This window comes from Equus caballus, chromosome X (assembly GCF_041296265.1).
Source record: "Equus caballus isolate H_3958 breed thoroughbred chromosome X, TB-T2T, whole genome shotgun sequence".
In the NCBI taxonomy this organism is placed as follows: domain Eukaryota; kingdom Metazoa; phylum Chordata; class Mammalia; order Perissodactyla; family Equidae; genus Equus; species Equus caballus.
The window spans coordinates 88501120-88525205 of record NC_091715.1 but is presented as its reverse complement, the minus strand read 5'-3'; the positions used below and the strand labels follow the sequence as shown (position 1 = coordinate 88525205).

Sequence of the window (24086 nt, the reverse complement as noted above, 5' to 3'; positions counted from 1 at the left end):
TGTTGGTATAAAGAGGCCGCTCACATCCTTTGCTACACTTTTGGAATATCAGCTCCCTCAGATATCTCTCTCCATGTCTGGATGTTTACTAAGAGAAGAGGTCAACAAATGGGAACTCTACATTCTGCTCCTCTTTGGGAGAACCTATCTTCTGAGGAAAAATAAGCCCCTCCCACAGATATACCCTTGGCAAAAGAAAAGATTAGAGTCTACTTCACTATGTATGTGCAAATACTTGCCTATTTACGCCATCCTTTCAATATAAAATAGGAAAAGAAAAGGGGAAAAGGAGGTAACATTTACTGAGCACTCACAAATTTGCCAGAAAATAGGCTAGAAGCGTTTGCACAATCTCATTTTATTTTTCTAACAAGCTTACACATTAGATATGAGCAACCCCAACTTACGGATGCGGAAACTGATGCTCAAAGAGGAGAAGGAGTCCACTCACAATTCCACAGCTAACAAGGAGCAGAACAGAGATTCAAAGAACGTTTCATTGACCTAGATTTAGGAGCACAGCCTGTTACTCAGAGCCTCTGAGCCACATACACATGCACGCTCAACACGTATTTCTTTTCTTTCCCTAAACAGCGCATGCTGTAGTGGAAAGAACACTGAAATAAGACTACCGAACTCAGGCTTCCAGCTCTAGTTCTTCCCCTAATTAGCTTTTGTGACCTTTGTGAACATTCTGAAATTTTCCAGGCCTCATATTTCTCATCTATTAAATAAGGATGGGATATGATGTGATTTCTAAGTCTCTTGTCACACTAAAATGTCCTAGCTGCCTCTATTATCCTTAAACATTGCGAGCCCAGTATGGACTCTACTGCGTGCACTACCCGGCATTTTCAGAACCTGATCTTCCTAATCACAGAATAACTCTGAGATAGTAAATATTCATCTCCCCTTATATATTGGAAATCTTTTTGTCTTACATCCTGTTGTCCCTCATACAAACTCACCACCTCTAAAATATCTCAGCCCACTCAAGTGTTTCAAGATGCCTTCCAATTCTGACATCTATTGCTTACTTTGTGTTTGTAATGCACTTGACGGGCAAGTTATTGTAGAGTTTCTGCTTATAGAACCACTCTTTGGAGAAAGAGCTTTGTTTTTTTGCAAGACTGTCAATGATGCAGAGCAGTGCATTGGGAGAAGGCCTCCTCCACATCAAAAGGTATATTCTAAGCAGGAGTTTGAGCATCTGGAAAGGAAATACATTATGAACACACAAGTGAAATACACAGAAGTGTTTGATCAGAATGAGCACTGGGACCTGAACTTGAGTTCAAATCCAGCTATTACCTAGATGTTTAATCTTGGATAAGACATTTGACCTTCCAGGCTTTCATTTCACCTCTATAAAACGATTCTCCAAAGACAATGAAATATTTTGCACAAAATAGGAGCACTTGAACAGCTCTGCCATCTTGTAGGTTTCCCCAGACTGTTCATTGTCCTTCTCTCCTCTCTACTCAAATCTCTAACACCTCTTCTTTACCTTCTATTTCATTAAGAAAACAACAATTAGAAGAAAATATCTGCAGCCTTCCCACACCACATCTCCTCAACTGCCTGCATCCGTGCTCATATACTCTGACTTCCTTCCTATTACAGTGAAAGATACAATTCCCAAAGAAGATCAACTACTCCATTGGTGCCCTGGATCCTGAGCCCCTGGTACTTAAGGACTCTGGTCCTGCAACTATCCTTTTCTCTCCTGTATCACATCTTTCTCCCTCCTCCTGGATCATTCTCATCAGAAATCTGGTTCTCATGTTTTAGGACCTCTCCTCTTAAATTGAAAAATAAAAACATTTAAAATAAAAACACTTTTGGCCCCATGTCCCTGTCTATATACCTCCCAATTATCTTTACAGCAAAGCTTTTCCAAAGAGTAGTCTATATTTTCCTCCAATCCCTTCTCAGTTGACTCAATGGTCATGTTTTCGTCCTTTAATTATTTCACCTCTTACCAGCATTTGACAGAGTGGACCACTCCATCCTTCTCTGGCTTTCTGACATGACCCTATTCTGATTTCCCTCCTATTTCAGTGGTTCCTCCATCTCAGAGCTCAATACTCTATTTATTTAACTCTACTCCCATGATGCTAAACACCATCAGTGTCCTAACAACTCGCAAATTTACATCTTCAATTCAAACTTCTTCTGTGAACACTGGACTCATATATCCACCTACCTACTCAATATGTGGAAAGGCATGATAGTGTAGTGCTGCACAATATGGGCTTCCTAGGCAGGCCCCAGCCAAAAACTGAACATGACAGTGATACAAGAACTCATCATTTCTGACCAGCTGACCAGTGCAGAGCCCCTCTGTGAGCAACCTTTGTGCTAGAGCTCCCTGTGGGGCTGGTCAAGTACTTTCTCAGAGCTTCACCCAAGTCTGTCAGCCAAATGTGCTCCCATAGCCAGTACTCTCTTGAAGGGAGACTTGATTGACTCACTTTCACGGCTCACATAAAGGCTACAACTTTGAGCTCAGAGACACCAACGCTGGCAGAGAAGCGCCTCTTCCTTAGAAGTCTGAATTTTAGTTGTGGGGGGATCCTCCTCTAAGCTTTGAGGTTTTAATCATTCAGCCTCTTTCCTTTTGTTCCACCAGTCCAAGAGGTGATAGCTACTTCCTTTATTCGCTACTTCCCTAGAATTCTCTTTTGATCCTTTCAGGCAATTTACCTGGTTAATAACTTTATACTTAGTTTTAAAAAAATTGTCTTAAATTCTTTCTGATCAGATAAATGGTATTTCTCTTTCCTGATTTGACCCCGCCTGATGTCAGCATTATCTAATGACTTTCTCTTTTGGATGGTGAATATTCAACTTTCTTCAACCAATCCTGTACCACACCTCCTACATATAAGCATACTTCTCCTTAGTCTCCAACATTAGTTACATTCTATCATACATCAGTTCAATGTTAAAGTTATTTTGACTTTGCTAAAAGTAGTCTCAGCTTAACCTTATAGTCTATTCTTTGGTCATGTTTCCCTCCCTGATAAGAAGGTTTTGGGTTTTGTTTGAGTTAATGATTGTCTTGAATTCTATATATTATAATTTTCTTCACCTCAACCAACACCCTTCCTCAATTATATAAATATATTCTCAAAACATTCATACACATTTTGTATTTTATTATTATCATCCAAAGACTTATCTCTATACTCCATAATCAATCTATAAATCAAAATTGAGGTGAATTTATTACACACTAATTTGAGGACTATAGCCCAGGAGGACTTTTCCAGCAAGGAAGGAAGCTCTCTGAAGAAGTGGGGTATACAGAGTGGTTCTAGACCATCTTGGAACAAAGAGCATCCATCACATGTGACAGGAACATCTCTTTTACTACTGTCACGAGATGTTTTGCTAGCGCAGCAGGTCAGTGGTCACAAGGTGAGCACAGCAAGTTGGTGCTCAGCAGGTCAGTGGTCATGAGATGAGTTAAAGCAAGTCGGAAATTAATCTTTAGATTCTGGGAAGAAATGCTTATCCTCAAAGAAATGCTGATATGGAGGAGGCAACATTATCTTTAAGGGCACCATTCTTGGCTTTGGGACATTGTAAATGTTTGAAGCAGATGTACAACGCATGGTCAACAGGCTGCATCAGGCCTTTCTGGAAAAAAAAGGTCAAGCCGAATTAGTTTTAAACCCAATGTCTTCCTCATATACTCCAGTATATCCTATTGCTTTTCATTTATTCATCATCTCCCAGAGCCTTTCGGTCTCCTCCAGGAATTCTAGCTGTTCCCTGGGCTGCTGTTTAGCGGTTGTCTGGGAATTCCTGTCACTGGATCCCATCACCCTGAAGATTCTCGTAGACACCTTTTTATATTTTGCATCTCCTGTTTACACCTGCTTCTAAATAGACCAATCTCTAATGCAGAATCCAGCAGCTGATTAACAGGACCCGTCAGTATCATAAATTTTAAGGCTAAAAAAAATGAAGATGGAGTATGTAAAGATTTCAGCTGAAGTAATGAGAAAGTCAAGGCAGGCAAACCATACTAACAAAATGATAGATTATGATGTGATTTTTGGATCCCTGTACATATTCCATCTTCTTCAATGTCTGGTCCACAGGTGCCTGAATAACAGGAAGAATTTGCCAGGTGTTCACTCACTAGAAAAGCCATTTCAAAGAAACTGAGATGCCCATTTGGATTATGTGCCCAGATTATTTTCAGAGTAGCAATGCCACCATTAAATAAGAATGTTTTTAATTGTGCCTCATTATCTTGAATCTGCAGAAAATGTAACGGACCAGAAACCTGCATTTGTATGTATCTGTTTCTCTTTGGAAATTCAGATGTTGTCAGGGCCATGACAAATGTAACTAGAACACGAAATGTCTGCTACTTTAATAACTGACCTAACTTGGCCCAATTGATTTGGAAACTCATTTTAAAATATGTTCACATAGAAGTACATTCTAGAGCCAAAGTAAAAAGAAAACAAACAAAACAAGCAAAAAAAGACATGGGGAGCTGACCCAGTGGCATAGTGGTTAAGTTTGCCCACTCTGCTTCAGCGGCCCAGGTTCTCTGGTTCGGATCCCAAGGGTAGACCTATGTACTGCTCATCAAGCCATGCTGTGGCAGGCATCCCACATATAAAGTAGAGGAAGATGGGCACGGATGTTAGCTCAGGGCCAGTCTCCAACAGCAAAAAGAGGAGAATTGGTGGCAGACGTTAGCTCAGGGCCAATCTTCCTCAAAAAAAAAAGAAAGAAAGAAAGGAAAAAAGAGGAGGAAAAGAAAAGGCAAAAATGCCAACGAGAAAGGTATAATATCAATTCAGTTCACTCAAAAAATGATATTATGTCATGAAAGACAAAGACAAAAGTAAACTAATCGCTTCAGATTGATTACAACAAAGGTTTGATTGGTTTGCTTCTTGATGAGAAAAGAGAAAAGAACCATCAGCTGCTTTGACCAGGAGAGAGGAATTATATACTTTAAACCACTGACCTGAGTTTGTGATACAATCATATTGAAATTAAAATGAAGCTTAAATAATAGTGCCAACTGGAAAATCATATTAGGACTTAAAAGTTACCTTTTCAAGGGGGCTGGCCCCGTGGCCGAGTGGTTAAGTTTGTGCGCTCTGCTGCAGGCAGCCCAATGTTTCATTGGTTCGAATCCTGGGCGCGGACATGGCACTGCTCATCAAACCACGCTGAGGCAGCGTCCCACTTGCCACAACTAGAAGGACTCACAACAAAGAATATACAACTATGTACCGGGGGGCTTTGGGGAGAAAAAGGAAAAAAATAAAATCTTAAAAAAAAAAGTTACCCTTTCAAAACTAAACATTCTTCTCCAAAAATGGCTAGACAACCTGCACCACTTTCTGTTATTTTAAAAGTTACCACGAGAGGGCGATATCTCCAGGCCTCACTGTGGCTTCCCTCCCACTCAAAGCCTCAGACCGTCAAGGTTTTTTCAGACAATCCTCCCGAGCTAGTTCAGATTTTTCCGCAGTGCAAGTGAGTCTGCGCGGCCTTAAAGCCCGCAATTAGGCAGCATCCACTGACGTCCAAAACTTACATAATGCTGTGTGTGCGTTATTGCAGCGCTTCTCAGCCCTGACTCTGCATTAGCGTCATCCGGAGTGCTTTAAGAAAAAACAAATCAGATGCCCACGGCATGTCTCAGGATGGGGCCAGAATCAGTACACTGTAAAACCTTCCACAGTGAGGCTGTCACAGAGGAGAACACCGTGCAGCCCAGTCTCAGGGTATCAGAAAACAGTGGGTATTGAGGCGTTTGAGGATTTCACATTTGTGTGACTGCCCGTTCCTTGTCTATAATACCATTGTTTCAGGGGACCTTATATTGAGGGAGACGTTTGAATCATCTTTCTATGACTATTCGTTTTATTCAGCCCAATATTTAAGATTAAGCTGCCTATAGCAGTCTACCTTTTATTATGTTTATTCTCATCTGGAAAGTTGAATACTTTTTAAAGGGGGCAATGCCATTTTATTATTAACGCTACTAAATTATAGCCAGGCAACCTTTGGCAGAGTACACTTTGCAAACTGTCATTTCAGCTCAATGCCGCAGAAATGGCTTTAATGTAAGAAGCATAGATGTGGATCCTCATACGAACAATGACCGAGTTAATAAGGGGGCATCTGCTCTGATTAACGCGGATCCCATCACTTCAATTCTAACTTCAGGCACACCACAAAACGAAAATGCATTGGAACTCAGAGTGAGTCAAAACTTTTTGTAAAGAGTTAAAGGTTTGTCTTCAAAGCCATTAAAAACAAAATCTGAAAACCAGATTTTGGCATCCAGGAAAAAGAGAGGCATACCAAGGTTCTATTCCTATAGGTTGGGCGAAAATGACAGTCTGGTTTACCTAGGTTATCTATTGTACTACTGGTAAGTACTGCATGGTCAAAAGAGTCTCTGTACTCAGACAAAGGTCCTTTAAAATCCTAATTTTATAAATTACTTACTATGCAGCATAGGCAAAAGACTTAACCTCTCTGAGCCTCTGTTGTCTTATGTTTAATAATAGGGACAATCACTATGTCACAGAGTTGTGTGAATGAAATGGGGCAACGAATGTAGAGAAAACGCCATGTTCATAGGTTGCTCAATACAAGGCAGCTGGTATTAGAGACTGTTTTGGTAACTGACATTTCAATTCTGGGACGTTCCATCGCCGCTGCAACTGCCACGGCTGCTGTCAACTGCTTGCTCCCTAGGCATGTCCAGGGAGGTTAATGCCGGATCTCAAGCCTCACCCTCACTATTTGGTATTTCCCACTTGGCTGCTATTCGCAGTACCCCCACAAGCCACCCTTCACCAGGGCTTAATCATCATGCGTCAGGGAAACTACAGCCAGAGGACTGGAGAAAAAAAAAAACAGTGAAATAAAGTCATGTTGAAATGTTAATGGGGTCATGTTCAGCATTTGCACATCTCTTGGAATTCTTTAGCAAATGGATTTTCAATTAACATTTCACTGTCACATTGGGATGGGTCTGTCTTATAGTATCCTGTGACCCTTTCTCCTCCAGAAGCCAGGAGAGCAGCAGTATAAAATAGGAAGTGTAAATTATATTACATTGAAATTATATGTTTATCTTAATATTTACTAACTTGCATTTAAGTTAACTGGATAAGCTCCTCACAAGCAGAGACAGGTCTAATTCATCTTTGCATTCGGATCAAGCTCAAGAACTAGTACCAAAGAAATGCAAATTAAAATAAGGTTATCCATCCATCAAGTTGGCAAAGCCTGAAAGGCATGGAAATACCCAATGCTGGCTACAATCCAAACCTTTCTGGACTCAGCAATATGTTCAAGCAGCCTTAAAAATGTCCATGCCCTTCGACGTGGCAATTTCATTCCTGGTAATTTGACGTAAAGGGAGATTTAAGAAATGTTCAAAGTTGTAGTTTCAGTGTTCACGTAGTGTTGCTTATAGTACAGAAAAATAAAATAGGACATCCCCAGAAAAATCTTAAGTCATGACACAGCTCATGGTTTTAACCTAAGAAACGAGGTTTGATTCATAATAACTTTCCTACTCTAAATGATAGGAATCTATTTAATAACCTAATAACAAAGCAAAATGAGAACTGCCCTCAGCCCTCCAGTTTCAATTCTACCCCGATCTCACTCCCATTCTCACTACAGTTTTAAAGCCCAATGTCACATTCAATTCTTGTCAAGTTTCTTAACATTTTTGTTTTTCTCACATATGGCATTACCTCTCACACCATACCTAGATCTACCTGGCCTTTTAGATCAAGTCAGCACGTATCACTTAAAGCCTTAAAAGAGGTGGATGGGTGGCAATGAGTTGAGAGGGAAATGAAAAGTAATGGAGAAAGTGTTGATCACTTCGATCATTTTCACAGAGGTAGCCTGAGGATTGCTGAGTCTGTATGAAATAACTTTCAAAAAACTGCTGTAAGATGTGAAGTTATTTAAACAAGAGAGTATTAATTCTTTATTGACTTAATTTAAAGAAACCATACTTTAGACTCATAAAAATAGGGAAAAAAATGTTTTTACCCTAAACTCAGGCACTGTAGAATTGAACAGCCTTTTCCTTCTTTTTATAGTTTTTAAAGACAGACAAAGACGTGAATGTGGGAATTTGCTTTTAGGCTTTATCAACTATGATGTTATGTTCTAGTCAATTAGGATAATCTTGTAAAGAAATAAAGTTTGGGTGTCTGCTGTTGGCCTAAAGTGACAAAGTGTTTACTCCTATTTAGTCATCAACTATCACATTAGATAATATGTAATGATGAGTTATCTATCACCGAGCTGTTATGCAGCAAGATTAACATTTATACCTGTGAGGCCTAAAAATCTTGCATGTTAAAGTAATTCTTTTTATGGTAAGGGATGGTGAATGACTTTATCCCACAGCTTTTTCATTGTTCCAAGGAGCATTATAAGCTATAGTTTCAATATATATGTTTCATGTTTTTTATTTAAAGACACACTTCTTTACAACAGTTAGTAGAAATCTGAACTGAGAATGAGATTTCTCATTCCAGTTTCTTCAGTATGTTTTTATAGTTTATTGAATCTCAAATTATGAAACTTACGCTTTTTCAGTTGACTAAAGAATCGTTATCTTATAGAGGTTAAGAGAACAGACATTGAAACTAGCTTGCCTGGTACTGAATCACAGGTCTGCCTCTTTGCTGTGTGACCTTGGAGAACTTACTTAACCTTTCCTTGCCTTAAGCTACTCATCTGTAAAATGGGGTTAATAATAAGATCTACTTCTAGGGTTGCTAAGTGAGTTAATAAGCACAAAACTTTGAATGTGGCACAGAGTAAGTGCTACATAAGTATTAGCAGTAGTAGGTGTGCTCTCCAATGACAGTCTTGGTTTCTGAAATTCCTTTAAAGAAATCCTAATTCTCAAGTGTGGGAGTTTCCAGAGTGGAATGATTTCAGACGTAGGTTTTCCACAGTTTTGATACTTTTTGATTTTCTTTTTGTTTTCTTTTCTTTCTTTCTTTTTTTGGGGGTATGTTTTGTTATTTGATTTACTCGTAGGTCAAAATGACCAACAAGGTCTGGAAATTTGTTCTTTAAGCCATTTTTAGTTGAAGAGTAAAATTTGCATGGATTTTCTCTTGTGAGAACAGTGTTATTAGTTGAATTTGTTAGCAGGAATGCTAGACACTAAATTGCCATTCGCGTTGCTTATTTTCTCTTGCTAGCTTGTGGATCATTTCCATTGCTATGCTTATGTTCTTCACCACGAATTTGCCTCCGTTCCAACACTTACAATTTTGCCTTGACATTTAGTTCTTCTGGAATTTTCTCATTCACAGCTGTCAGAATTTAATCTCACTGTCAAAAACACAAAGAAAATTTAATCTGCATTGCAGAAGATTCAAAAATATAAGATGTTCAGAAAAAGTAGAGAAGTTCTTAACAACATGTCTTCTTCTTAATACGTCTAAGCTTGACGCTCTTCTACTTGGATTGTGAAGGCCCACTTATGATGGAAGGCAAGGCCAAAACAAGCTGCCTACAAATCTTAGAGGAACACCCACACAGTTTGATTTTTCATTTGCTTCTGTCTCACTGATGACCCTTTTCCTACTACTTGTTAAAGCTGGGAAAGAGTGGGAGAAACAAGAAAGATCCCGTTTACGTGACCCCTTTTGATCCTTGAATATCTCCTGTTTTTAAGTTCAACTGAAATCATAATAATATTATTAGCTATTTATTTATGTACATACAAGAAAGCAAGCACTGTGCTAGATAAATACTTTGCATATTTCAAAAAAGTTATTCTTGTTTTACAGAGGTCAAAACTAAGGCTCTAGAAGTTAAATAATTTGCCCAAAGTCATGTACCCTTGTAAGTAGCAGAAGCGTAATTCAATCACTGGCTGTGTTCTCTCCAGTTCACTGAGTAATGGTGACAGAGAAATTTAGAAAACGTGACCTGGATCTCAGACAATTTTAGTCAATTTTTCTCACGTGCACACACAGACACAAATAGCTACACATGCCTCACGTGAGTTTACTGCTACCATTTCCCTACAGAAATAGCTCTCTTCACCTAATCAAATTTTTAATTTTAAGCTTCAACCCATTATTTGTAGATTTTTTCAAAATATAGTGATAAGACAGTAAGACAGACTATACAAAGACTATATATATCTCTGTGTGTGTGTGTGTGTGTGTGTGCACTCCTCACACCCACCTCTCCCCATCTCCCGGCAGAAGACACAGAACACTAAACACTTCCCTTGAACATTCTTTGTTCTGGAACACAAGTGTGATTTTCTGCCTTTGTTTAGAGTTGAGAAAACTGAAACAAAGCAAGGTTATATAACTATTCAAAGGCCAAACAATGGTCAAACAAAATCTAAGAGTTTTTTTTCCCCTTTTGGCAGGGAAAGTTTCACCCTGAGCTAACATCTGTTGCCAGTCATCCTCTTTTTTTCCCTCTTCAAAGCCCCAGTGCATGGTTGTATATCCTTGTTGTAAGTTGTTCTAGTTCTTCTATGGGAGCCCCTGCCACATTATGGCAACTGCCAGACGAGTGGTGTGGTTCCACGACCAGGAAGCAAACCCAGGCCTCCGAAGCAGTGATAGCACTGAACTTTAACCACTAGGCCACCAGGACTGGCTCTAAATCTAAGAATCTTAATGCTCATAAGTCCAGTAGCAAACCTTTATATCCAAACCTTCATATCATCCATTTTTTCTAGTATAAACATATGATGCACTTTTTCCTTAATAAAGAAGTATATCTACAGTGTAGCTAGACTATAACAAAAATGGTAATAGCTTATAAGTTTGAACAAATATGTAACGGCATATAGGCATCATTATAATATCATACAGTGTATTTTCACTGCCTTAAAGATCCTCTGGGCCCTGATTATTCGTCCCTCCCCCAACAAACACCCTTGGCAACCACTGATCATTTTATTCTCTCCATAGTTTGCCTTTTCCAGGATATCATATGGTTAGAAATGTACAGTAGGTAGCCTTTTTAGATTGGCTTCTTTCACTTAGTAATATGTATTTAAGTTTCCTCCATGTCTTTTCATGGCTTTATAGCTTATTTTTTTTTAGTGGTGAATAATATTCCATTGTCTGGATGTTTTACAGTTTATTTATCCATTCACCTACCTAGGGACATCTTGGTTGCTTCCAAGAATGCACAACACCAAGAGTGAACCTTAAGGTAAATGGTGGACTTTGGGTGGTTATGATGTGTAAATGTAGGTTCATCCTTAGTTAAAAAAAAGTACCAATCTAGTGAGTGATGTTAATAATGGGGGGAGGCTATGCATGTGTCGGGGCACGAGGTATATGGGGAGTCTCTGTATGTTCCTCTCAATTTTGTTGCAAACCTAAAACTGCTCTAAAAATAAAACTTTTATAAAAAAGGTAAAATCTTTGGGAAAACAGATATACAATTGATTTAATGATTTAATGTTGAACAGGAAAATGATTTCAAATATAAATAACTACATAAAATAACGTCTTTAAAATATTAATAAGTCAATTTCATAGAAGCAAAAGTAATATGAAGATGTGAATGATGAACAAAGGAGAAATACAAATGTGAACAGAAAAAAATTTAACCTCTGAAACCAAAATGAGATCTATTTAGTAACCAGTCAAGCGTGGCACATAACTTATTGCAACTAATAACAAGGGTAATTTACGCTCCTGACATTAATTTCAATTACGACATATTGAGGTATGACGATAGATCACGAGAGAGAGAGAGAGAGAGATGGGGGGATTGTTTGTTTTGTCTGTTGCAAGAGCAGGGGAAGAGGAGAGAAGAGTTCAGGAAGTAGAGATTGTTCCAGAAGCCTAAAGGTCATCAGTGAGCCATTTGAGGCTACCCAAATACACATTTGGTAAGATAAACACATCCAGCTACAGTGCCCAGCAGATCTCATTAGTGATTTTTGGAGGGATTAGATATGAATCATCACCTCTATCTGCTTCCTGCAGAACACGGTCTGCCTGATACAATCTGCATGACTCATAGCGTGCTTGAGTCTTAGGTAAAATATGAAAGAAAATATATTTATGTATGGAAGTCAAGCTCATCCATATAGAAGGGCTCTCAGTTTATGGCTCTTATTATCATTATCACCATAGGGAGTTACTGCAAACACCTCCATCTGTTGACTGTAGAATGACTGAACAATATATCATGCGCTTTGATTTAAGAAAACTAGGGCATATAAAGTTATTACATAGGAGATTAAATCCTAAACAATAAATCTTCTAAATGGATAAATTTTAGCTAAATGTAAGCCAAATTTTCTGACAAATTTATGTTTCCAATGACAGGTTACAAGCGGTTTGTTACTTTGGTCCAGTCCGCAAATGTTGAGAACTATTTCTTTTCCTGTAAGAAATCTGGGTCTATAGCTAAAGTAATCCCCACTCCTCAGTGGGCTGCCAAAGCTACACAGACTTCTCACCATGCAGGGCTTATTTCGAGCACAGGAAAGACACAACCAACAACAGAGGCTGTCAGAAAACCAGCAGGGGAGAAACCACAATGGAAACATGTTTAAAATCATAAACACCCCCTATCACTATACAGTTGACAGTAAACTGTCCCCTGCAGGGAACAAGATTATTTGAAGTGTGGTCTTCCAAAAAAAAAAAAATGGGTAGAGATCATTCCCTGTTGTACTGCTAGTGTTCGAAAATTGATTGCAACCGCTTACTTGTTGGGTAGAGATTGAATTAGGCAGTTGCAATCAAGCTTGCCAAACATCTTATAGCATATTAAACAGAAAAATGGAAGTCGTAAATTTTAAAATGAAGGAAAGAAAGAAAGCCGGAGAGAAAGATAACCCGCCAGGGACATATGAGCTGCTTTTTGCTTTGTGTGATAAGGACAAGCTATTCGACTACTGTAAAAACAAGAGGAATAAAGAAAATAAAACTTAAAGATGGTAAATATACAACCAATCACCTCAATCTGTCAGCCAAATCAGTTGTGCATTACTTGCACACTAAGAAACAAATCAGGAAAGATTCAGGGATTTAAGAGGAATTGTTGGATGAAAAGGCATAGTGGGGGACTTTCTTGGAGCTGTTTTTGCATAATCAATGCTCTCTTTTACTTATACTGTATGTTCAGTGTTGAATGCTGCCACTTAATTCTATATTACAGATCAATAAAAATAGAAAAGATTTATAAAGATACTTTTACTTACTTATTTATTTATTTATTTATTTATTTATTTTGAGGAAGATTAGCCCTGAGCTAACTGCTGCCAATCCTCCTGTTTTTGCTGAGGAAGACTGGCCCTGAGCTAACATCTGTGCCCATCTTCCTCTACTTTATATGTGGGACACCTACCACAGCATGGTGTGTCAAGTGGTGCCATGTCCACACCCGGGATCCGAACCGGCAAACCCCAGGCTGCCGAAGCGGAACCTGCACTTAACCTCTGTGCAACTGGGCCAGCCCCAAAGACACTTTTATTAACACTCAACTTATGTTTGAAAAGAATAGCTATACTCATTTTCAAGGAGAACCCCAAAGGATAGCTTGGGAGGAGGGTGTTAGTCAAAGTATCTTCTACCACAATCTATCTTCGATAAAAAAAACAAGGATAAGATGAAAACTAATGGCCAATTGTCAATTTTTCTATTGCTTTAACTTTACTGTTCTTCTATATACAAGTTTCTTTTCTGATTTAACAACATGGACATTCATTTCATTCAACCAATATAAGCATTACATATAAATATTATATATTATATTGTGTATATATAGTCTGTTCTGCTACAACGCTATAACAAGGTTTACGTATTGCAATAATCACTGCACTATACAAATGTGCAATAAAAACTGAAGGACTCATGGGGAAAATGGAGTTAGGATGAAGTTTGGTTTTTTTTGTTTTGTTTCATTTTTGTGAGGAAGATTGGCCCTGAGCTGACATCTGTTGCTAATCTTCCCCTTTTGGATTGAGGAAGATTGTCGCTGAGCTAACATCTGTGTCAATCTTCCTCTATTTTATGTGAGATGCTGCCTCAGCACGGCTTGAAGAACAGCATTAGGTCCATGCCCGGGACCCGAACCTGTGAACCCTGGGCCGCAGACGTGGAGCACACAAACTTAACCACTATGCCACCAGGCCGACACCAGGATGAAGTTTTCAAGTGTCGTGTGCCTATCCTTATTTTTTCCATGAGCCTTGTAGTTTTTACTGTATTATATGTATAGCACAGTGATTTTTAGGACTACATATGTATTAGAAGAAATTCATATTTTCAAAATAAGCATTATAGCAAAAACTCCTGGATATGTACATAATATATCCAACCTAGGAAGAAAGCCCTCCTTTCCCACCCCAGGACTCTAAACTTAGCATGCTCATTCATCCATTAATTGCTTTATTGAAATGATAATCATCACAGTTTTGAGTGAACACCAAGGTCACTTTTTTCTTATAACCAGAGTACCCAGATGGCTAGTGAATAGATAGTATCTTTAAAGTAGAATGACCCAAATGTTTCTCTTCTGATTTATTACCAAATAAGTGATCTTCTGTTGACACAGAATGGTATATACCTTAATCCAAATTGTTCTACTGGGACTCTGAAATACAAGAAAATAGGAAAGAAAGTCTCAGAAAAATATAGATTGTGAAAGGTCGGTTCTTATTTTATATACAGCTTTTTCTTAATATATACTGTTATTCCATCAGCTGGGCTTAAAATTATACATGGATCTTGCATCATACTAAGCATATTTAGAATGAAATTAGCTCAGCTCTAACACCCCTGATTATAGTCTCACAGGGGACGAGAGGATGAAAGACCTGAATGCTCATGCACAAGATGTGAGCAAATGATAACATTACCTTTAAAAGCTTAAATTACACAGGGTGAGAGAAAACAAGTACCGGATCAACGTGCATAGTTTGTGACAGGAGTTAACAGAATTTGTTTAGTTATATCTTTGCAGCTATTTTCCCTAAAAGGAAGGATGGTTTTTTAGAAAAAGTATTATGATGAAAGTTAACGTGCTGACTAATTGCTAAGATGTGAAGCAGCAGGAACCATAAGACGTTGCCGGTGGGTGTGTAAAAACAGACAATCACTTCAGAAAACTGACTGGCAGCTTGCAATAAAATAAACATACATCTACTCTATGATTCAACAATTCTACTCCTAAGTTTATAGTCAAGAAAGAGGAAATCTATGTCTGCCAAAAAGAAAAAAAGTTTGTACAAGATTGTTCATAGCAGGTTTATTCATAATAGCCAAAAACTAAAAATAATACAAACATCATTATATGGGAAAATGGGTAAAAATTGTGGCATATTCATGCCATGGATTACTCCTCAGCGATAACAAGAAATGAGGAACACAAAGTAACATGAATCTTGTAGATATTATGTTGAGCAAACCAAGCCAGATACAAGAGAGTACATACCATACAATTACATTTATATGAAGTTGGGAAGCAGGTAAAACTAATCTATGGTGTAGAAATTAGAATAGTGGTTGCCGCTGCTATGTGACAATAAATTACTATAACCCAGCAATCTATTATATAATGTAAACATGTGATGTGAGGTAGAGAAAAGAGTCTATAGATTCATGAGAAGTTGAAGGCCTCAAAAGCAGTCAGAAGTGACCATTCCAACAAAAACTTAAGCCATGTGGTATGGCAGGAATTGCATCTGGAAAAGAAAAGAAAGATGGCAACCTTGAGACGAAGTAGTTAAGGCATCCTTTTTCTCTTCAGAAAATATGTCTCTGGGTGCTCTATATTTGATCTCTGGATTTCAAGGTAATTAAGGGAGACCTTTGAGTAACCCACCTATCTCAGCAGTCTCAGAAGGGCAGGAAGTAAATAACCTATGAGGCTGAAGATAAAAATGGTTGAATGTCAAAAGTCCACACTTCAGGGGTAGTGCAGTCCCAGTGGAATGACACCTCTTGTCTTTAGCTATTATAAGTGAGATGGAGGGCATTTAAAAGACCAGGAATCTGGCAGGCAAGTGATGAGGTCTTGCCAATTTCATATGCTAGCTACAAACATGATATGGTAATATATTACTTTAATTAAATTTCTTAATCTAACTTCATGCCATAATGATCACAAGGTAGAAGGAGTGGAAAAAGAATGCTAACTTGTTCACTATAAGAGATATTTTCAGGAATACTATATGCAAGACAAAGTGAAATATTAATAATCCTTTCATAATAAAATTACAGAGCAATGAACCAACTGGGAAAATATTTACAACATATACTATAAATAGTATGTAAATATCCCTACTCTACAAAGAACTATTAAAATTCAGTAAGCAAAGTATGAATATCGAGATAGAACAATGGATTAAGAGCATTGACAAGCAATTCACAGAAAAGGAAATATAAAGACCAATAAATATATGAAAAGTATTCAGATTAACTAGTGATTAAATAAACGATGAATGAAAACTTAAAGACCAATAATATTCTATTTTTATTTCTTGAAATTATATTTATAAAATTATCAAACAGCCATGCAATATAATTCTAGAAAAATATTAAATATTTTTGTTTTAGAAAGATATTTGATGTCATGGGAAAATGTTTGTGATATATTGTAAAATAGAAGGGAGATTTTCAAGACATTAGGTACAATATGAACAAATTTCATATTTTCAAAAGTGGACATATTCATAGGAAAGGATGCAGGCAAAATAATGTAAGGAATATTTTTGGGCTGGAGATAACTCTTTATACTTTGCGATTCAACTGTTTATACTTTGCATCAATTTCTAATGATCTCTTTTGATTTATTAAGAAACAACTATTATTAAAATATGTAAGAATAGTAATCTGGAATTTTTGAGGTGCCAATAGGCAGCACTGATTTTACATGTGAAATCACATAATCATTCCTACTTACTTAACCAGAATGTTTTGAAGAAAAATAAAATACAATCCCTGCCTCATAGCCTTTGGTAATGTTATGAGCTGAATTTTGTTCCCTCAAGATTCATTATGTTGAAGACCCAAACTCCAGTGACTGTATTTGAAAATAAGGTCTTTAAAGAGGTGATTACATTAAAATGAGGTCATTAGAGTGGGGTCCTAACCCAATATGGCTGGTGTTTTAATAAAACAAAGAGACACCAGGAGTGCCTGTGCACAGAGAAACTACCATGCAAAGGAGCAGCAAGAGAGTGGCCAGCACAAGCCAAGGAGAGAGGCCTCAGAGGAAACCAACCCTGCTGGTACATAGATCTTGGACTTCCAGCCTCCGTAAGTGTGAAAACATAAATTTCTTTTGTTTACACCACCAAGTCTGTGCTATTGTGTTATGGCAGACTTAGGAAATGATACAGGTAATATATGTAAGATAGACATAAGAATTGAGTATAGTTCGTCTTTTGAGATTGAAGATTAAAACCGAGTGTCTTCCATGTCCTTCAGTTGAGTGGAGAAATCAGAGGCCTTCTGAGAAAGAGAATATTGATTCTTCAGGAAACAGTTTAAATAGCATTTAGAAAATTGTATAATTCCAAGTATAGAGATCTCCTTTCTTTCATAATATTTCTTACTCAGATGTCATCCCTACAAATTGATAAATAGCAAGTTTACAAGTAAAACAAGCATTCCTAAAATGATTAAAGTTGAAACAAATATCAATTCTAACCAAAGTCTTGAGACCCTTAACTAAACAAACAAATACGGAAAAACTAGTTTGGAACAAATAGCTAATAAGCTTTTAAAGTCAACGCAAAATTGCTATGCCTAACTTGGCAAGGATCCTTTTAAAATAAAAATTGCTAAATTGGGACGACAGAGAAAGTGAAATTAAAATGAGGAATTATTTGTAACTTTCCCAGAAGTCCCCTGTGTCTAGAAAACCAGTAGGCTGACAGGGTATTGGAAGGCCCAGAGAGAATTCTAAATCCTCTGTTCACTGCAAGTTCAGACACATGTTGGGTATTTCTAGCTGGAGGGTCAACCTGTCATGGTTATTTGTTTGTAGGAGGGACTAAGCGTGGGCTTCATGGGAGCAAGAATACCCAGACATATTGAAGTAGAAAGCCAGTCTCTCAAAACTGTGATCCTTAAACTCTTGCGGAATAAAAACTCTCTCTTGTCCCCCATCTTGTCTCCTTCACAGGACATATGATGGATAAAGGAACTGGCCCTGAGGGGAGAGAGTAGTGGGGACGCAAACTTTATCAAGAACAATGGTTTGTGGACAGTGGGGCAGTATGACTTGGAACATGTAAGAGCTTGTATTCTCCAGTTCACAGGGGCTTGTTGTCAGAGACTAGGGAATGTGAAGAGGGATTTCAAAGGAGGACAATAGAAAAAAGTATTGATCATTTGTGGCCTAATAATATAAGAAAAACTCCAAATTAACAGCATGCATTGACTGAGCACCTGCTGTGTACCAGGCATCTTGCAAGGTGCTGTGTATACCAAGACCAAGAAGGCAGAGTTTCTGGCTTTATCCCTTGAAACAGATCTAACATGACTTTCCTTAAGAGACATCGAATAAAGATAACCGTAAACTATTGAGTCCCTTGATCTTTCCATCTATTGTCCTAGCCGCTGGGCACTTCAAGCAAACTTCAATTTTATCAGTAAACAGTAAAGGAAGTAAGGAGCCAGTGAAGTTTCAGAGATCTTTCAAAAGATACATCCAAGATACATCAATACTACATTCTTCCCTTTGTACTCTGTTAATCCAAGCCACCTGTAGCATTCATTTATTCATTCAGTAGTCATCTATTGGGCTCAATTGTATGGTCAGGCACTGTGCTGGGCGCTGAGGATACAACAGAGGACATAATGGAGCTTATAGTCGAGATTAAAAGCAAAAGAAGTCGATGACAACAGCCAAATCAAGGCATCGTCTATATGTATAAAACAAAATTAGTAACCCTTGGCTGTTAAAACTTTAAATTTCAATTTTAAAACTTGATTACATTACCCCAACAGATTTTGTTTGAGGTATATTCTATGGAAATGAATGATTCCTTTAAAAAGAAACACAGTAGCTGAAATCAGAACTGTTCATTGAACCAGCTGTTAGATAATCAAATTGTTCACCACTATTCAATTCCTCGCCTGTAACAGAGTCGTACGCTCCCATGCTCACCGTGTAACTTGCAAGGCCCACTTGCAGGTGAAGTGCACGTTGCTCTCAGTTATCGGGGTTGGCCATGCGACTTGCTTTGCAATGTGAGTAGACATGATTTATATCATATCCTAGAAGAGGCTTTAAATGTGATCACATGTTTGGCTCTGCCTCTTGCCATGAGAATGGCATGTATGAGATAGGGGCGGCTCAGCTAAGGTCTGAGAACTAGAAACACGTGCAGCAGGGTGAAGCAGAGCCACAGCTCATCTACAGCCAACACATAACACGAACAAGAAATAAATGTTTACTATCGTAAGCCCCTGCACTTTCGGGGTGTTTATTACTACAGTAAAGCTGACTAATACCTGACTTTTCCTTAAATTTCACTTGACATAAACCATAGTAGTTTCACAAGTGAACATGCTAAAGTAGAGGTAGAGAGGGGAGAAAGCCTCATTCTTTTTCCAAAAGGACCAGCAGATTAGAAAGTTTATATTTAAAATGGTTGTGTGATCCATGGTAATCAAGGTCTTTAAATAAGATTATTAATAGGAATAAATAAATAGTTACTTAATGATTTTTAGCTTTCCAAATTATACTGTTTCCTTAAAAATTTAGTATTTAGGCAATTTGTAGTAAATGATGTAGGTCTAGTTTTAAATGTTTAATTTTGCTACTTTAATAGAGCTTTAAAAAAAATAATTTTATATCCATTATAGAGAGCCTGTAAGTCCATTGACCACAGCAGTGTTTCTCAGTGTATGGTTGAAAGACCACCGACATAGGAATCACTGGAGAGGCTTATGAAAAATGCACCTTCACAGGCGCCCCTCCCCTCAGACTTGTTCAATCAGAATCTGGCAGTGAGTGGGCAGAAAGCTACATTCTTAAGAAGCTCTCCAGTATTTCTGATGCAAACTAGAGTCTGAAAATCACTGTTTTAATTTTCCTTTTATTGTTCCGATCAGTATTAGTGAATTCAACTATCCCCTGACTTCACCCTAAGTGCAGTTTCAGTTGTTTTGACTAGAAAACGTCTTGAGAGTTGAATCAGCACACAAAATGTTGGAAAACATAATGTTCTGCTTATAGACAGAAATTGTGGGGCTTGTAATGCTATTAATAATCACTTGAGGGGTGAAAAAGGAACAGTTCTGGGAAGCTTGCGACAGAAGGAGAGACCTGCAATTCTTTGAATGGTTTGTGGAAAAGTGGAACCATTAAATTACATAGATATGCACATAAAGTCTTATTCATTTTAATGATCTAGCAAAAGTGCACTATGAGCCCTGCCAAATTAAGTCTTCATTCCCTGAAAGTGCCTTCTTGTTGATTTGTGAGATATTTCATTATTTCTTTAATGAGCAAATATAACTCATTCTTCAAATGCACTGCCCTCCTAAATTATAGTCAGGGACCTAGTCTTGCAGAATTTTGAAATAAGAAGGGACCTTAGAGATCATCTAGCTCAACGATTTCATCTAATAGATGAACAAACTGAGATTTGGAGAGACTACGTGATAGCTTAACTGTAGACGAGCTACCAAATTATTCACCGCAATCTGAATAACATTGGGAATATTTTTATCGCAAAGCCCTAGAAATGAAATCCAGGATCTCTAGATCACAGAATTCTAAAAAGCTCTATTCCGCAAGATAAAATCGGGAATCTGAATTCATTCTACAAACAAATATTGAGCTTCTACTCTGGGCCAGGTACCTTGTTAATCCCATAGCACGCAAAGATAAATAAAAGATAATTCCTGCCCTCTGAGAACTCCAAGTTGTCTGGAGAATAACAGTTAATACTCAGTGAGTGTTTTCCATGTGCCCAACACTATTCCAAAACACTTACGTGTATTAATTCATGTAATACAAATAACAACCCCACAGGGCAGGGACTATTATTATTCCCTTTTTACAGATAAAGAAACTGAAGCATAGAGAGGTTATGCAACTCACCTGAAGTTGCACAGCTAGTAAGGGATTGTATTAGTTGGCTAGCACTGCTGTAATAAAGTACCACAAACTGGGTAGTACTGACTTAGAACAACAAAAATGTATTGTCTCACAGTTTTACAGGTTAGATGTCCAAGATGGAGGTATCAGCAGGATTGGTTCCTTCTGAGAACTGTGAAGGAAAAGTCTGTTCTATCGCTCTCTCCTAGCAACTTGTGGTTTGCTGATTATCTTTGACATTCCTTGGCTTCTGCTGCAACACCCCAATTTCTGCCTTCATCCTCACACGCTGTTCTCCCTGTGTGCATGTCTATGTCCAAATTTCCCCTTTTTTATAAAGACACTAATCATATTAGATTAGGGGCTGTTGGTTCACAATCTCAGGAGTTCCACAAGTGAAATTCAAAACGGTCCCCCAAACACAGAGGGCAAGGTGAGACGGAAGAAAGAGGCAGACCACTCTAGATTGGTAGGTGGCAGTATGAACAAGCAAGGCAACTTACATACGTGGCTTGTCTTAGGAGGCCACAAGATGAGTAAATCTCTCCACTTGCCCACCAGAATCTTAAAAGTTTATATAAAGGCCTTAATGGGGTTCAGTCACATGCCCAGTGGTGGTCTCAAGAACACGTTACTCTCTCAAGGCTGTGTCCTTGAAAGTGCTCCTGGTGAGCATGGGCAGAACGTAGATTCCAACAACAGGGGAAGGGGTAACCAGCCTCTGATTGCCCGGGTCCAGCTCCTCAGTCAAACAGCGGTCATGTCCTCTTGATGGCAACCTCCAATAGGGGCCCATCCTATTTCAGTATGACCTCATCTTAACTAACTACATCTACAAAGGCTCTATTACCAAATAAGTTCGCATTCTCAGGTACTATGAGATAGGACTTCAAATTTGGGGGGCACAATTTAACTCATAACAATCCATCCTCTAGCCCTCAAACACTCGTCCTTTTCACATGCAAAATACATTCACCACATTTCTACAACCCCCAAAGTTTTAATCATTCTAGTATCAACTGGAAGTTGAAAAACTCATCCAAATATCATCTAAATCAAATAGGAGTGAGATCTGGGGTATGACTCATCCTGGGGCAAAATTCCTCTCCATCTGTGAACCTGTAAAACCAGATAAGTTGTTAATTCCCAAAATACAATGGTGGAACAGACACAGGACAGACCTTCCCATTCCTACAGGGAAAAATCTGAAGGAAAAAAGGGGCCACAGATCCCCAGCAAGTCTGAACACTAGCACGGTAAATGCCATTAGATTTTAAGCCTTGATAATAATTCTCTTTGGGTTGATGCTCTGTCCTCTGGGCCCACTAGGGTTGCAGCCCTGACCTCTGAAACCAAGGAGGAGCTAGTCTCTGAACCACCTTTGGGATCTTTCCTCCTTTTGTTGAAGATAATACAGTTTTCAGCTGAATATCTCTATAGACTCATTCCTATAGAATCTCAGAAATCCAACGACCTTCCTTCATTTCCTTCCATTTCTGGCACCTTCAGTCCAAGCTGACAACATTTCTCCTGGGATGCTGATTAGATACACAAGTCATATGCTTACACTCTTTAGCAAACGGTTATCCAGCCATGACATTTACTGTAGTTTCCACAGTATACTTTCTCATTTTTTGTAATATGGATAGGCTGAGAATTTTTCAAATCCTCAAGTTCTGGTTCCTTATTGCTTAATATTTCCTGCTTCAATCTCTCTTCTCTCTCTCTCTCTTTTTTTTTTTTTTGAGGAAGATTAGCCCTGAGCTAACATCTGCCGCCAATCCTCCTGTTTTTGCTGAGGAAGACTGGCCCTGCACTAACATCGGTGCCCATCTTCCTCTACTTTCTATGTGGGACGCCTACCACAGCATGGCTTGCCAAGCAGTGCCATGCCTGCACCCAGGATCTGAATTGGTGAACCCCAGGCTCCCGAAGTGGAACGTGCGCAGTTAACCTCTACGCCACCAGGCCAGCCCCTCTCTTCTCTCTTATTTTACTATAAGTGGCAAGGAGAAATCAGGTACACCTTCAACACTTTGCTTAGAAATCCCATCAGCTAAATATCTAAGTTTATCATTTTTAAGTGCTACATTCCATCCAATAAAACAAAATTCAGCCAAGTTCTTTGCCATTTTATGTTAAGGATTGCCTTTCCCCCGGTATTCAATAACATGTTTCTCATTTCTGTCTGAGATCTCACCAGAAGCACCTTTAACATTTATATTTCCAGCAGCATTCTGTTCATGATGATATATGTATTCTCTAAGATGATAGGAGCTCTCTCTACAAATCTCTTTTGTTTCTAAGTCCTCACCAGAATCTCCCTTAACATACGTACTTCTATCAACAATCTCTTCAAGGCAATCTAAGATTTTTCTATCAAGTGCCTCAAAACTCATATCTTCTACCCATCACCCAGTTCTAAAGCCACTTCCACAGTTTTAGATATTTGTCACAGTAGCACTCTACTCCAATACCAAAATCTATTAGTTTGCTAGAGCTGTAGTTACCAAATACTACAAAATGGTCACTTAGAACAACAGACATTTATTGTTTCACAGGTCTGGAGGCTAAAAGTGTGAGGTCAAAGTGTTGTTGGGATTGGTTCTTTCTGTGGGCTGTGAGGGAGAAATCGGTTCCATGCTGTTCTCTTAGCTATCGATGGTCTGCTGGCAATCTTTGCATTGCTTAGTGTTTAGGAGCATCACCCCAATCTCTGCCTTCATCTTCACATAGTGCTCCCTCTGTGAGCATGTCTTTGTCCAAATTTCCTCTTTTTTTAGAAGGACACCAGTCATATTGGATTAGGGGCCCACCCTACTGCAGTATGACTTTACTTAAGTAATTATTTCTGCAATGAAACTATGACCAAATAACATCACAATCTGTGGTACTGGGGAGTTGGAATTTCAACATATGACTTTTGAGGTGACAATTCAACTTACAATAGGGGTACAGACAGGATTTCCTTTCAAACAATCTGG

The 24086-nt window shown here is 38.4% G+C and overlaps 1 long non-coding RNA gene across 4 annotated transcripts in view; it reads right to left on the bottom strand.

Annotated features, from left to right (window-relative positions):
• The window catches only part of LOC138921827 (uncharacterized), a 158760-nt gene that overhangs the window by 110442 nt on the left and 24232 nt on the right, over nt 1-24086 (bottom strand). For 2 of the 4 annotated variants that reach the window (XR_011434708.1, XR_011434710.1), the window contains exon 2: nt 14611-14637. The exons of the other annotated variants lie outside the window; for them this stretch is intronic. This is a non-coding gene — a long non-coding RNA (uncharacterized lncRNA). The remainder of the gene's footprint in view (nt 1-14610; nt 14638-24086) is intronic. 4 annotated transcript variants of the gene reach the window in all.